This window comes from Pinus tabuliformis, chromosome X (assembly GCF_031772625.1).
Source record: "Pinus tabuliformis cultivar Carrire ecotype Pingquan chromosome X, CPIR1, whole genome shotgun sequence".
Classification (NCBI taxonomy): Eukaryota; Viridiplantae; Streptophyta; class Pinopsida; order Pinales; family Pinaceae; genus Pinus; species Pinus tabuliformis.
The window spans coordinates 1046992167-1047008709 of NC_142308.1; the positions used below are offsets into that span (position 1 = coordinate 1046992167).

General features: G+C 34.4%; 1 pseudogene; it reads right to left on the bottom strand.

The window, feature by feature from the left end:
- Positions 1-1365: 1365 nt before the first annotated feature.
- LOC149143381 (glutathione S-transferase U17-like) overlaps positions 1366-16543 on the bottom strand; it is a 39488-nt pseudogene continuing 24310 nt past the window's right edge.

Below are 16543 nucleotides of genomic sequence, written 5' to 3' on the forward strand. Positions count from 1 at the left end.
TTTGCAACGTTGTAGGTTGGTTATGTATTTGCTCAACATTTTTGTAATATATGTATATATATATATATATATATATATATATATATATATATATATATATATATATATATAGATATATATATATATATATATATATATATATTGGGGTTTCATCCCCTTTTCACTGGACTATAGATTTAGTGTCCAAAAGAGGTATTGGGAAAAATCCTGGTAAGTTTTTTTTATCACACTTGAACATGGAGTTAAGGTAAATGCTGGAAGTATCAACTTCTCAAAGAGTTAGATGCTAATGCCACTGCTCGGATAAGAAGGACAAAAGGGATTATAAATACTGTAAGAAGATGAACACATTTTGAGTTTTCTTTTTATCATAAAAAATTTCTGAACTAAGTAGGTTGGATAGTGAACTAAAGAGATTAAGATTATAAAACTAGACGTTAAGACTAGGAGGAAAAAGACCTCACTTTTTTTTTCGAGGTAATGAATGCTGTGGAAGCCACCTGTAATCAAGAAATATGTTATATTTACTATCTGTTTTTTTAATTTTTATTAATACAGAAGCGTTTTTTTATTTAAAAAAAAATGGTTCCGAGATAACTCATAATATTGAACCAACAACAGAAATGGTCCTGAGAACCATTCACATTCCAGATTATTTTCCAAAATACAACAAGGTCCTGTATAAAATTACTCTTCACAAGTTTTGTATTTTATGCAACACTTTATAGCCAGTGCTAGCTATAAAGGATCTTTCCAAAAATTAATTGCATTTCATTCTGGTTTCTATTACATTCTATATCAACGCTTCCTTTTCATTATGGTTTCGGTTACATTCGTAATGAACGCACATTGAAAAGTGGAATGACAGCTACAGTATTGGAGAGATTCATTAAAAAATTGTTTAGAATAAAACAATACACATTGAAGACAGGAAAGCTCTCTATAGTACCCGCGAGATTCACCAAAACATTATTCAGACTAATTAACATAAAACAGCTAGACTCAAAAGTTGAATCTGACCAAATGAATAAAAAGACAAAGACTATGAATAACACTCATCTTAAATATAATCTCTTTGCTTGTCCTCCATTTATAAGGCCGGCATAGTTCGCCCTAATTTGCAGTAGGTGATAAACTCATCTTAAATATAATCTCTCTACTTGTACTCCATTTATAAGGCCGGCATAGTTCGCCCTAATTTGCTGTAGGTGGTGATATCATACCCAAGAGATTCGCTCTCCTAATGGATATAGATTATGCTTGCTTGGCTGGATCAGGCTACTGCCTAAATTTAACTTGACTCGACTACCTAAATTTAACGTATTTTAACAAATATAACCTCTTTCTGTGCTAAGTTTGCCCTATTTAGCTATAGGCGGTGATCATACTGGCTCTGCTAGTGGACATAAATGCCGCCTGCTTGGCAAAATCAGGCATCACTTCTTTCAGTCCATCGGATTTACAGAATCGATCCATCCATGCACTTAGCAATGGGATTTTCTGTGGATCTATTAAAACGTTATCGGTAGCCTTCTCAAGATCGCTGAAAAACCACCCAATGCGATGTCAATCAAGCCGATCTGATCCCCTCCAAAATACGGTTTTCCTGCGAAGCAGTGGTTGGTTCGCAGCGCTTCCTCTATCAAAAGAAAGTTTGTAACGCTATCTTCCACTGCTTTCTGTAGCTGCTCGCCATGGCCAGCGAAAACTCCTCGCAGACATGGATAGAACTGAGGGGCACACATTAAAACCAGGAGTATATTGGTTATTGAATAGAGAAAGTTTGTAATGCTATCTTCCACTGCTTTTTGTAGCTGCTCGCCATGGGTAGCAAAAACTCCTCGCAGACATGGATAGAACTGAGGGGCACACATTAAAACCACGAGTATATTGGTTATTGAATAGAAAAATAATATTTTTAACTTTCGAAGACACAAATAGCAGATAAGGAAAGGATCAATGAGATATGAATGCAGGCGATTACTAATGAATGAATTAAATTACCTTATCGTCTACAAAGGCAGCCCAAAAGCGAGCAATGGCTCGGTCATATGGATCTTTGGGAATTCTTGCAAATAAGGTTCGATTTCAGCAGCGTCTTGCTCTTAGTTCTGAGATTCTCTTCCGCGAACTGGTAATTGATACCTTTAAGAGCAAGTGCTATGCGAACCCGTGCAATGAAGGGACTCAGAGTCATACCGAACCGCTTTACCTGCCCCTTTTCTCCCCTTTTTTTTATTTCATTTTTATTTCAGTTTTCGATCAACGATCAAATATTTCAGTTTTATTTCAGTTTTCGATCAACAATCAAAATTCGTTCAAACAATAGGACACGGCGGCAGCTAAGGCAATTCATTTCAAAGGGAAACGCCTTACGGCGTAATTAAAAAGCATCATGGAGATTTTAGTGACTTATAAATTCATTTAAAGAAAATGATTTTAAAAATAAAATAATATTTTTTTTTACAAAATTAGTAATCATTGACATTAATAATGGAAAATAATCTAAATGTATAAAATGGAAATGATTAATAGAGTTAAGATACCATTTCCATTTCATTAGATTTGCATGAAGGGTGGGGAATTATTGATATTAATTATTGTATTGAGTGTAAAGATATTGATATAAATTAATCATACAGTTAAGTTTAAGTTCATTTTATTAATGAATATGTGTCGAAAAATGTTGAAAGAAAATTATTAAAATTTATAATTGGGTGAATTTTATATGGAATTCAAAAATTAAATATTAATGACATTAAGTGAGTAGATTAGTCACTATTTAAGTAAAGGCTAGTAATATTGTTTTAAAATAGACATATAACGATATTGAAAATAAGTGAAACTAATGATAATATTCAAACACATTTTTTTATAATATAGTGGATAGTATGAATATGGAAGTATTTATTTATTTTAAAAATTGTAAGTGTGATCTCAAAAGGAAATTAGGATGGGATAGAGGAATTTAGCATTTATCTAAGTAAATTAGGGCTAAGGATATTTTTTTAGCTTAATCGTAATAGGATAGGTGATTCTTCTTCTAAAAGTCGAAGAGATGATGTTAACACTTGAGATTAGTTGGAGTAGAAAGAAATTAACTTTGAAGGTAATATATCTATAGATATGTGTTGGTGTAAATAATGTTGATAAAGTTGTATGCATTTTCATTATTAGGATCAAGATTAGTAGGAAAGTTTGTGTTCATAGTGGATAAATGAATATTAAACTTTAGCTAGACGGTAGTGTTGAGGTTACATTCAACAACAATATTTCCTATCATAAAGAAAGTTATAATAATGAAAGCTTAAGCATGTATGCAATATAATATAATAAAATAGTATAAAGTATTTTTGTTAATATCCATGGGAGACTTTGTAGTATATATAGAATCAAGAATTGCAATAAATCCAGTGCCTTTTATTTTAAGGATGTCTCAATATGAAATATACTCATTTTTAGATGGTGATGTTCTAAGATATCCTTAATATAATTCATAACAAACTAGAAAATTGAAAAGCTATTTAGATATTTATGTTGAATTGAGTGTTTTTCTGTTACTTCTTTATACATGAGATAATGCATTATCACATGAACCTTGTCCTCAATTTCTCATTGTTTCAAAATAATTTACATAGACATTTATAATTTTTCTATTTCCCCATTCTAAATCCAAGTGATTAAAACTTAATATGAGTGAACATTTTTTTCTTTCTTTTACCTAGAGCTTTTCTTAATATGAATACATGTATATTTTTTTTGGCATAGAGATTTTCTCTTGGAAGTACTATATATTGGTTGTCATATTTATAAGATCTCATCTTTTCATGTAGTTTTTATTATAAACCCTTATTTGAGTTCTTTAAACTTCCTTTCATGATTCTTTGAAGAGGTTGAGAGGCTAAAGTGAACACCATATAGAATTATTGTTTGCACTAATCTTCTAGAGTGTAGTTTCCTCAATTTTCCAACTCTAAGCTTTTGGACAGTTTCGTAGATTAAAGAAGACAACCATGCAAAATTGTTGTTTGCACTATTGTTTTCAAAAGTAACTTCCTCAATTTCGAATTCTATAATTTATTTTATTTTTATGTATGTATTATACATGAAATAGAGGGATTTCATGTTTTTCTTAATCATTTTTCAAGAGTTCCAATCATAACTACATCTAAATTTAAAACTCATACACTATTAAAAAGTAACCTGTTTATTTACTTACCATTAAATATGATAGTTATGGCATTATGAATAATACAAATGATAAAAAAATTATATTAACTAACATATCTTACAGAAGTAATTTTAAGATAACATGCATGTGCATCTTAGAGTATGAGAATTAAATTAACTATGTGACATGGTAATGAGAAATTAAAATTAGAGTAATATATATGTATAAAATTATTAAGAATATATAAATAAATATAGTAGTTATTACATGTGACATGTTTAATTGATAATAAGTATAAATTAGTACAACATTGATTGCTATATACAGATCCATATATGGAAATAGCACTAGTTGGCTTATATTAATCTATAATTATATATTATTAAAAAAATGAATAAAATATAATTATACAATATTAAAAAAATATAAAAATAATCCAAACTAAAACTTAAAATATTAATTTAAATTTCAATAAATCGTGAATCTTAGACATACATAAATTATTAAGAATAAGAATATATGAATAAATATAATGGTTGTTACATCAGATATGTTCAATTTATAATAAGTATAAATAATAAATGTAATGGGTTGTATGATAAAAACATGATTACATGCTGATGGAGCCATGATTGTGATCTGGATTTTCACTTAAAAGACAAATCCAATTTAGGCAAAGGATTATCCTAACCATACAGATTTATTAAGAATATCATCGACCAATTGTGAAGAGTAATCCTGGACTTCCTTTTCCAGTGGAAAAGTGGTCATGCTATACATAGCTTCATATTCTCCATGAATGATTTGAACTCATTGTCCAAAACAAGGATTCCTTTGGGCTCCTAAGCTTTTTAGCAACCCACCGACAATTTAAATCAAAGTAATCTCAGATTTTAAGTGACACTAAATCGATATTCGAATGCAGCGCTAAAAGTCATGTAAGGAAATATCGATACAGTTATTCTGGTCTGTAGGAATGAATGCACTAAAAGCGATGTAAGGAAATATCGATACAGATGTTGTAGTTTCTATGATGAATGTGGAGGCCCAACAGACCCTTGTTCTATCATCAAATATTATTGTACAAGGTAGGAACTCGTACCCATATTATTAGAGTTTGAAATCCATATTTTATGAAAAGATAAAAGATATTGTTGCTGTTCATCTTTATTTTCCATATAAAGTTTGGTAATAATGAATTTCATATCCGAGAGTCCGTAGTGAGTGGTTTGGTTCATAATGACAGGCAGCATCGGATGCTAACCTGACATCATTCATCTCAAACTGTGAACAATGACGAGAATATTTGGATAATGGAACTGACGAAATGGCCCACGTAACTATTTGTATGATCCCGCAGATGGGAGCCGCATAGAGATAGTAAAAATCGGATTTATTAATATTCTTCTGTTTTTAATATTGGCTAACTGTAATGCTATGTATTGAAATACTGGTACCTTCGAATCCTTGCAGAGCTTTAGAATAGCTAGCTTGGCTTGCATGGAGAACGTCTACAGCCCAGCAATGCCACATATGTCTTGGTTTGAAGCAACGTACAAAGATGTGTTTTCAGTGCTATGGTAGAAAAGGTTATCTAAAATTAAAGAATTAAATATTATATTATGTATTAAAATAATTGTTTAATTATATTTTGTAGCGCTTTATTTTGGAATATGGATTTTAGAACTTTATTTATTAATGGGTGGATAATATTAATTTGGTGAATATGGTAATAGCAGTAGGTAGTTTTTACTTTTCAAACGATTGTAATTATATATATCATGATACATTCACATGGTTAAAATTAAACAATAAAATAAAATCATAAAAAATAGTATTATTTTTATATATATATATATATATATATATATATATATATAATCATGATATCTGTTATAGGGATTTTTAGTTTATAATTTGATAAGATATCTATCTCCATTTTATCATGGAGATTTTTAATCTATAACTAGACATTGTCACAACACCATAGGTCAATATCATGGTTTACCATTACCATATGTCTAAAAAAATAATGTTCATATGGCATATTTTTTAATTAATCAATTTAATTAAAGGGTAGAAGGGGCATAACTACTTTACCTTTGATTTGTGACTAGCACACAAAAAATTCTAGAATATTCCACTGAAGTTAAATCCTCACCATCCAACTAATATCATTAATAATTAAATTAAAATTTTGAAATCTCTATTCCAAAGAAACACCATATATTATGTGGAGGTGGGTCCCCTTGTATGACTTAAGCGCACATATTGTTCTACAATATGAGGATTATCAATTGTATTTTGATTTCTCCATTTCCTTGCTTCCCCTGGATAGAGAGGACATGTACCTAACATTTATCTATGTAAATCTAGTCATTTCATATATATTACACTTAATGTAAATATTATTGTAGGACACCCAATTTGTTAAACCAAGTCAGATAACTCAACACGGCACTTATTCCAATATGCATGTGTGTCTTTTAGTACAATTCCAGATCACATTAATCTTTCTCTAAGTCATGAATTTCGAAGGTTTTTCAAATGCTCTCGTAAATCCTCCATTGTTTTTGGTAGATAGTATGATATTCTTCTTTATAAATACTGTAGAGGAAGCTTAAGCACGATGTGTCATGATGATATTGAGTATAAAATATCTAAATCATGAGTATCTTCCCAACTTATTATCACGATATCAGAGAAGATGTTTTACATACTCATGAAGATGGACATTTCTCCATCGTGGTTGTAACCAATTTGCTTCACCTTTTGGGAAGAAAGATGGAAATGCCATATCAAATAATCCCACAATGTTATACTCATTTATTGGAGATTATCCAATGCTATATCAACTAAGAGCTTCCTCTAAATTAGATTGTTCTTTTGTATTAGGATTATTTATTGAATTTCGAATAATAACAATATATCATTAGGAATTTGAAATATTTGATGCAAACTAAGATATTTGTAAGCCATCTAATGCATCATCAATCCCTGGAACCCCTTCCAATATTTTAAATTTAGTTTTATCATCTGTCCCTAACAGATTAACAACATTAATCATGTGTGGTACATCTATTGCAATTTCAAGTAATTATTGAAGTGTGACATTATAAACTTCAACTCCACAATAATATGGATCATTATCAATCTTATAATATAATGCATGCAATACAATTTATTTTGTAGTTGTAAAATCATAATTTTATCCTTTTTCATATATGTTTTTACAACAATTATCAAATCCAAGTCCTTAATATGTCGAGGTAATTTCATGGAAATATTGGTAACCTCTTGTGGAAACTAGTGGTGTGTCCTCTATATTTATACAATCTACTTATTCAATGCATAACCTACAAAATTGTACTTTCATGTGATATCAACATATTTTCAACTTGTGTAAGCACTACAAGAAATTTAGGTGTACTCTTGGATTCATATTGTTCTCAGCTAAAAATCTATGATGACATTCTTCTCTCTACATCTCATGCACATTGGACTTGTATTTGTCTTATGTACTTGAACTCCAACATATGACTCTTCACACACATTACAAATGTGAAATTAATTCAATTGATCAATCCTATCATGAAATTTCTAATGTGTAATATTCATATCAACGCAAATTTTATTTTGAGCTTAGGCATATATATCTTTTAAACATATTTTTTTAATAGGATATTCTTATTCATGTTGTACCATCATTGAGTTAGTTATATACTTTTTTCTTTGTTGATGTGGTCTTTGTTATTCATTTTTTCATTTCCTATGCACTTTACACTCTTTAGTTTTCATTTCCTCTCACTTTTTTGTTGATTTCCTCTTTGTTGTACATTTTCTTTATTTATTTGTTTTGTCTTTCTTTGTCGATATGATCTTTGATATTATTTTTCATGTTCTCTTCTCTCTTCTTTTTATTGTTCACTTATCATTTCTAGTGCCTTTCTATGTCAACATGTTCTTCTTTGTTCATTTTTCTTTATCTTATGTTCTTCATGCTCTTCAACTACCATTTCTAGTGCCTTTCTTTGTCAACTTTCTCTTTTTCATTTTGATTTATCATTTGTTCTTCATGCTCATCAATTTTCATTTCTAGTGCCTTTCTCTTTTAATTTTCTTTTGCTTGTTCATTTCACTTTATACTTGGTTATTTATTCTCTTTAGTTGTTATATCTAGTGCCTTTCTCTATCAAAATTCTCTTACTTGTTCATTTTTCTTTATCCTTTATTATTTATACTATTCGACTTTCATTTCTAGTTCTTTTCCCTTCCGACTTGCTCTTACATATTCATTTTGATTTACCCATTGTTCTTCATGCTCTTCAACTGTCATTTCTAGCGCCTTTCTCCTGTTGACATGTTCTTACTTGTTAGTTTCCCTTTATCCTCTATTATTCATGCTCTTCAACTATCATTTCTAGTCCCTTTCTATGTTGGCTTGCTCTTAATTATTCGTTCCCCTTTATCCATTTTTCAAGTTGTGCTCTTTAGCTATCATTTATTATGTTTTCTTTTTCAATCTATTCTTTTAGGATGCGTAGTTTTTATTTGTCGAATGTCTTCGATTTTTGTTTATAATTTTCAGTTTGAATAAGTCAAACTTATAGTCATTGTTGTTGTCATAATTTCGAAAAGTCGTCGTCTGCTATCTTCACGATTTTAGTCATCAAGTGTCCCAGTCAAAGCATGAAGTAGCATTGAGTCATTGGGACTCATGATTACATATTTCTGAACAGTCAAGTTAAGGGGTAGGTGTCAATTAGGTCTATCAGAGTTGTTCACTCGAAATCCTCGTAAACTAATAGTCAATTCTAAATAGGGATTCTACATCTCATTCCCTACTCTTCAACTACCCTTACTTCCCTAATTTAACAACCTATTTTCCCCCATGTTCATTTATTAGCAACCCTTCCTAAGAGATACACTTGCCCATAATATTTCTCCTTTTCCACTACATATCATTTTCATTTATCCCCCTTCTACTCTTAAATCTATTTTCCTAAAGCCCATAATCCCATTACCATATAATCCCACTCCACATTAAGTAATGAAATTTACTTTCCTTAACATTCTAATGATCTGCATGCATCATTGGTTAATCTCTATTCTCTAAACATTATGGCGCTATGAGTGGCTATGATACAAATCAACGTAATTCAAATTGAATGAAGTGGCCGCCTTAATTTCCATACAGTGTCCTCAGGTTGAGTCATGTTGCGATGATCATCAAAATTGGAGGCCTCATATCAAACCTTATCAGATACCAATTCCAGTTTCTAGCCAAGCATAGAAACACCTAGAATGAAGTTCCAACCACTGGATATCATCATTGCACATAGTTTTGCACAGTCATTGCGCAACAATTCATTTGTGCTACACAGTCACAAAACAATTTGATTCTTCAACTTCTGTGGGTCCTGAGGTAGGAGGCCATGGAATTTATTTTGAATATATGTGAATGAGCCTAATTCAAGGTTAATAGAGTCTGTTGGAAATAATACTGAGAGGGGGGGTGAATCAGTATTATCAGATTAATAAAACTTTTTCAATGCTCAGAAACATATATGCTACTTCAGTTAAGTGAACCAGCGTGTACACGCTACTGTGTCTAAAGAAACCAGCGTATAACCATAAATCTTATAATTCAGTTAGTTTATCTTCAGTTAAATGCATCAGGACATTATTCATCATATTAAGAGTAAACAGATGCAGTATAATAGAATAGATCATCACACAAAAGCCACACACATGAACACCATGATATAAGGTGGAAACCCAATGTGGGTGAAAACCACCTGCTGCAAGTTGTCTCTATCTTTCTTTAATAAGAACTTCAGTTTACAATCTTTTGTACTGGTGCAGCCTTATACCAGTACGCAGGCTACAACCTGCAGAAGGCTTCAACCTTCTCTCGTTCTCCAAACCTCCTTGGAAGGGAGCTCCAACCCCCTTTGCTCTTGTACTAGCTAAGATACTAGTACGAAGGTGCTGGCCTACAATCTTCTTTCCTTCAGGTACCACTTTTCATCAATTTTCAGACTGGATACTCCTGAAGCACAACATTACAATCTGAAGGCCATGATTCATTCACAAATCATTGAAGCATAAGACAACCAATACTAGCATCATCAATCTTTGAATCACTGAACCACTGAAACCCTGTCAAACCCAGTCACCAGAACACAGAGTAGACTATAGAACTCTGCAATAATAGTCAGACCCAGCTGCAACCCAAAAATCAAGATCCAAAAGATATACGCTACTACAATGAAGGCAACCCGCGTATACACGTGGTTTTACCGAAGACAACCTGCGTACAGATCTAAAAATAATTTTTCATAACTTGCAGCTGTACCAGATTTCAGTTATACCCAGAACATAACATTGCGTCAGTATGTAGATCTAGAAATACACATAATCAACCATATAAATATAGTTCATTTCAAAGCATTTGATCCCGATCTCTCCTTAGATCTTGTTCTCCATCAACCGATGAGATCTCTCCTTAGCTCAGATCAAGCAATACATCATCCACCAATAACCTGCATACTGGATCTAATACTTCATCAGATATTCAAGACTTTTTCAGATGCTCTTGCCTAATGATTTCCTTCTCCTTATATAGCCTTAGGCCTTATACCAAGAGCCAAAACCATAGAAATCCAATACCATCATCTTCAAAACTAGGGATCAACACGTCCGTCGAGACACCAAGGTCCAAAACCATAGGCACAACTTCCAAGGAATAACTGACGTGGACCAAAGATAAGTTTTTCACATACACGCGCTTTTACTGAAGCCAATCGGCGTGTACACGCGACTTGGTATATAGCGAACCTGCGTATACGCGACTTGGTGTATAGTGAACCTGCTTGTATACGCGACTTGGTATATAGTGAACCAGCGTGTATATAATTTTCTTCATACTTGTAGACTGATCATCAATTCCTTGCTGCTATCCTTCTGCATTATGATTTGTTATCAATGTGATTTGCCATCAAGGAAAATACTTGTCTCATAATGCCAACAATCTCCCCCTTTGGACTTGATGGCAACAACACCAAATCAAATCACTCTCCCCCTTTGTCATCAAGGGAAAAGGGTTGTGCTCCCCCTGAGTACATGCTGATATCTTTGCTTGGCTGTGCTGAAACATGCTCCCCCTGACTGTAGGCAATATCTGCAAAAGATGTTCTTCAAAAGAACCAAGACTTATACACCATAAGGGACCTCCCTATCACCAAAAGACTCAATCCATATTCCCAACCAAGAGGAGATACATCAAAAACAACCAATTATATTACATCATTCATCCCAGGCATAGTGGGGAAACCAACATAGGCCGTTACATGACCTTGACACCATAAAAGAGATATTACAAAAAAAATACATGACATAGAGACAACAGATCTAGACCAAGACTTATGAAGATCACAAGCAGCATCTGATAAACATCTTTTTAGATCAGCAACCAAGATTTCCTTCTAAGCTCCTTCTCCTGAAACCAACAACAGTTGTGTACTAGAACCAAAAGCATCTAAATGCCAACAATGCTTTATCAGACTTTAAGCTGCTCCCCCTGAACCTGTGCCTGCTGCACCCCCTGAAACTATGCCTGAAGAATTCTGGCATACCCATCTCAGACCTTCTCCAACCGGAGTCTGCCCTTGCTGTTCAGAACTCCATGTACGCAACTTCTCCTGCATAAAACAGCGTATGCACGCGGATATGCTTTCTGCAACACGCGTACACCATACACGCGACTTTCCCAGCATGAATCGACGTATATACGCGGATATCCCTTACGTAACTTGCGTATACCAACTTTTCTGCAGAACAGACAAGCTTCAACAGCAGGATGAAGCATCAACTACTCCCAGCTTTTGTCTGAGATATTCAAAAGTTTCCCTGGGCAGTGGTTTTGTGAGAATATCAGCAACTTGTTCCTTAGAAGGAACATACTCCAGCTTGACCTTCTGCTCAAGCACTTGTTCCCGAAGAAAATGGTACTTGATTGGTATGTGCTTGGTCTTTGAGTGCATGACTGGATTCTTTGAAATGCTGATTGCACTTGTATTATCACATAAGATAGAGACTGGTGGAGTGCAAGTGATTTGAAAATCCTGCAAGGTCTGCATCATCCAAAGAAGTTGTGTGCAACAAGATGCCGCAGCCACATATTCAACTTCATCTGTAGATAAGGCAATTGAACTCTGTTTCTTGCTGAACCAAGATACTAATCCGGAACCCATGAAGAAAGCACCACCACTTGTGCTTTTCCTATCATCCACACTTCCGACCCAATCTGCATCTGTGTAAGCATGAAGAGTGAGATCTGTATCTCTAGGATACCATAAGCCATAGTTTTGGGTCCCTTGAAGATACTTGAAGATTCTTTTGACTGCCTGAAGATGAGTTTCCTTTGGGTTGGCTTGAAATCTTCCAACAATTCCTACTGCATGAATAATATCTGGTCGGGTACCTGTCAAATAAAGCAAACTCCCAATCATGGATCTATAAGTGGGTTGGTGAACTGCTGCTGATTCGTCATTTGCATTGAGGCTGCATCCTGTAACCATGGGGGTACAAACTGGCTTTGAATCTTCCATGCCATACTTCTTCAAGATCTGCTTGAGGTACTTGGTTTGAGACAAGAAAATACCTCCTTCATTTTGTTGGATTTGCAATCCAAGAAAGTATGTCAATTCTCCAAGTAATGACATTTCAAATTCTTTCTGCATAGCCAAGGCAAAGTTCTGACTCATAGCCCCTTCATTGCTACCAAAGATAATATCATCTACATACACAACAAGTATTAGCAATTTGTTATTTTCAACTTTCATATAGAGATTGCTATCTGCTGATCCTTTTGAAAAACCTTGTTTGTGAAGATATTTGTCCAAACGATAGTACCAAGCCCTTGGAGCTTGTTTGAGACCATAGAGAGCCTTTTTCAATCTGCATACAAGGTTTGGATCGTTCCCAAGAATGAAACCATCTGGCTGCTCAATATATACTTCTTCTTCTAAGTCTCCATTCAGAAAGGCTGATTTCACGTCCATTTGGAATACCTTGAAGTTTTGAAAGCTTGAGAGAGCAAGGAACATTCGGATGGCCTCAAGTCTTGCAACAGGAGCAAAGGTCTCTTCAAAATCTATTCCTTCTTGCTGCGCATACCCTTTGCAAACAAGTCTGGCCTTGTTTCTAATTACTTCTCCATTTTCATTCAATTTATTTTTGAAGACCCATTTAGTCCCTATGACATTTTTATCTTTTGGTCTAGGAACCAATTCCCAAGTATTGTTCTTTTCGATCTGCTCAAGTTCTTCATCCATTGCTTTGACCCAACATTCATCTTTGCATGCCTCTTTCACATTTTGTGGTTCAGTGGAAGAGAGTAATGCCAAATAGCTTGAAGCTTCTGCAATTCTTCTTCTTGTTTGTATTCCTGCTTCTTTCTGCCCCACAATCTGAGATTCTGGATGATTCTTTTGAACATATCTGGATGGAGTCTTCTCTTCTATTCTTGTCTGCTCCTCTGGTTCTTCTTGAGGTTCTTCTTCTTCTTGAGGTTCTTCTTCTTCTTGAGGTTCTTCTTCTTCATCATTCTGCCTTTGAGGGTAGCCTTCATCTTCTTCAATGTCTTCATGATGAACTTGCCTAGGAATATATCCCTTCTCATCAACCACTACATCAATGCTGTCAACAATTCTGCCAAGTCTTTTGTTGTAGCACTTGTAAGCTTTGCTGTGTGGAGAATAACCAAGAAGAATGCCTTCATCTGCTCTTGGTTCAAGTTTTCCAAGTTGCTCATCAGTATTCTTAATATAACCTTTGCTCCCAAAGATTTTGAAATGCTTCACTGAAGGAGTCTCACCACTCCAAAGCTCATGAGGTGTTTGAGTGTTGTTTACTCGGACATTTTTTTTGTTAAGAATAATAACCGCAGCATGTGCAGCCTCACCCCAGAAAGTTGCGGGAATACCTGATTCATCAAGCATAGCACGAGCCATTTGTTGGATTGTTCTGTTCATTCTTTCCACAACCCCATTTTGTTGAGGAGTTCTAGCTGTAGAGAATTCTCTTCTTATCCCATGTTCTTCACAGAAATCTAAAAATTCGTTTGAGGTAAACTCCCCACCTCTGTCAGATCTGAGGCACTTAATTTTTTGTCCTGATTCATTTTCAACCAAGGCTTTGAAGGATTTGAATTTTTCGAATGCTTCATCCTTGTGCTTCATAAGCCCTAACCAGACAAACCTGGAGAAATCGTCAATGAATAATATCAAATATTCTTCTCCTCGAGGTGTCCTTTTCCTAAATGGACCACATACATCTGTATGGACTAGCTCAAGAGGTATGCTGGCTGATCCTTCCTTCTCTGGAAAGTTAGTTCTGGTTTGCTTTCGAAACTGACAAGATTTGCATATAGTGTTGTCTGGAATTTTGATATCTGGAAGACCACGAACTGCCTGATATTTGCATGCTTTCCTTATTTGTGAAAAGCTTAGATGCCCCAACCTCCGGTGCCATAGCCAGTGTTCATCATCCTTGCTCAAATAGCATTGTTGTGGTCCTTCTTCAAATATGTATAGATTATTTGGACTCCTTCTTCCTTTGATCACTGTTTTACCTGTATCAAGGTCACGAACACAACATCCATTTGATCTAAATATTACCTCTGTTCCTTGATCGCACATCTGACTGACACTCAGAAGATTATGCTTCAATCCATCAACATACAAAACATTTCCAGCTTTGACCTTCTCTTTCAATGGAGCAACACCTTTTCCTTTTATGGCTGCAGAGATATCGTTTCCAAAAGAAACTTTCTTCCCCTTTTCTAATGCGGTATATGACTCAAGCTTTTCTTTGTCCCCTGTCATATGCTTCGAACATCCGCTGTCAATGTACCATAGACTTTCTTGACCTTCTGCATAAAAAGCTATCCCACATCTTTCTGGTTGCGGTTCCTTTATTCTCCATGTTCTGACATTTGAGGTTTGTTCCTTCTGAGTTGTCTTCCGGAACCTACTCCTGCATTCAGAGTCTTCATGACCAAAGTTATTACAAACAGAGCATTCAACTTCATTTTCAAGAACCGAAAAGTTGTTATAAGTCCTTTTCATGGTTCCAGTCATTCTCCCTTGCTTTTGAGCTTCTCTAGTCATGATTGTCTTGTAGGCAACACATTGAGCTGCTTTGTGCCCGAAGTTATGACAAGAAAAGCATTGGCCATTAAAGAAACTTCTGCGATAATCAGATCTATCATCCAACCGATTGTAGCTTCTATTCACATTCATTCTTGGAGCAAATTGGGAAGATTTTACCTGAGGCTGATTGTAGCTTTTGTTTGTCCTTAAGGCAGTTTGTCCCCGAATTTCTTGATGGTCTTTATTTGTTCTTGAGGTAAACTGTCCCTGATTCACCTGATGACTTTTATTTGGCCTTTGCTCGCTTCTCCTTGCTGCATCAAGATAACTTTTAGAGGTAGAGGCTTGAGATGTTTCTCCATTATATCCAAGACCTGTCTTGATCAGAGGAGATCGCTGCACATTGATAATCTCATCCAAGGTTTCAGATCCTTTAACAAATTTAAGATTAATTTCTTTTGTTTTCTCAATCTCCTTTCTAAGACAAGCAATCTCACATTCCAATTTTTCAAGATGTTTTTCCTTTTCAGCTAGTTGACATTGTAGAGAATCAATAATAGCACTCTTCTCTTCTAAGCAAAATTTGAGATCTTTCATTTCTTCACAAAAGCCTTCTACATCTATAGCATCCATATAGTCATCATCTTCAAGAGCCATTAACAATTTATATCTATTACCTTGTCAATCTTCATCACTATTTGAAAAACCATCACTGTCTTCATGAGTGTAATAGCTTTTCTTCTTTTCATTTTGTTTCTTGTTCCATTTAACAGGTTCCTTTCCCTTGTCATTCTTATTTTTGTGAGGACATCTGGCAGCATAATGACCTACTCTTCCACAAGTAAAGCATTTAAAAGGTAACTTACCTCTGAACCTTCCAGAACCCCTTTGAAGATTTCTGACAAAATTTGATTCCTCTTCTTCATCTTCTGGCACGTGACTTGCTTCATAATACTCTTCTTTGCTTGAAGCCTTGAAGGCAGCTTCTCTTCTGTCTGATGGACCTCCCTTTCTCATTTCATAAGCGGTTAGAATCCCGTGAAGCTGAGACATAGTAAGAATTTGCAGATTTTCCTTTTCTTCTATGGCAGACACTTTAGATTCAAACTTGGGGGACAAAGATCTTAGAACCTTTTCAACCACAATAGCCTCTTTTATTTCTTCACCCAAGTTTTTCATGCAATTAACAATCTCATCTACCCTAAGGAAATAGTTA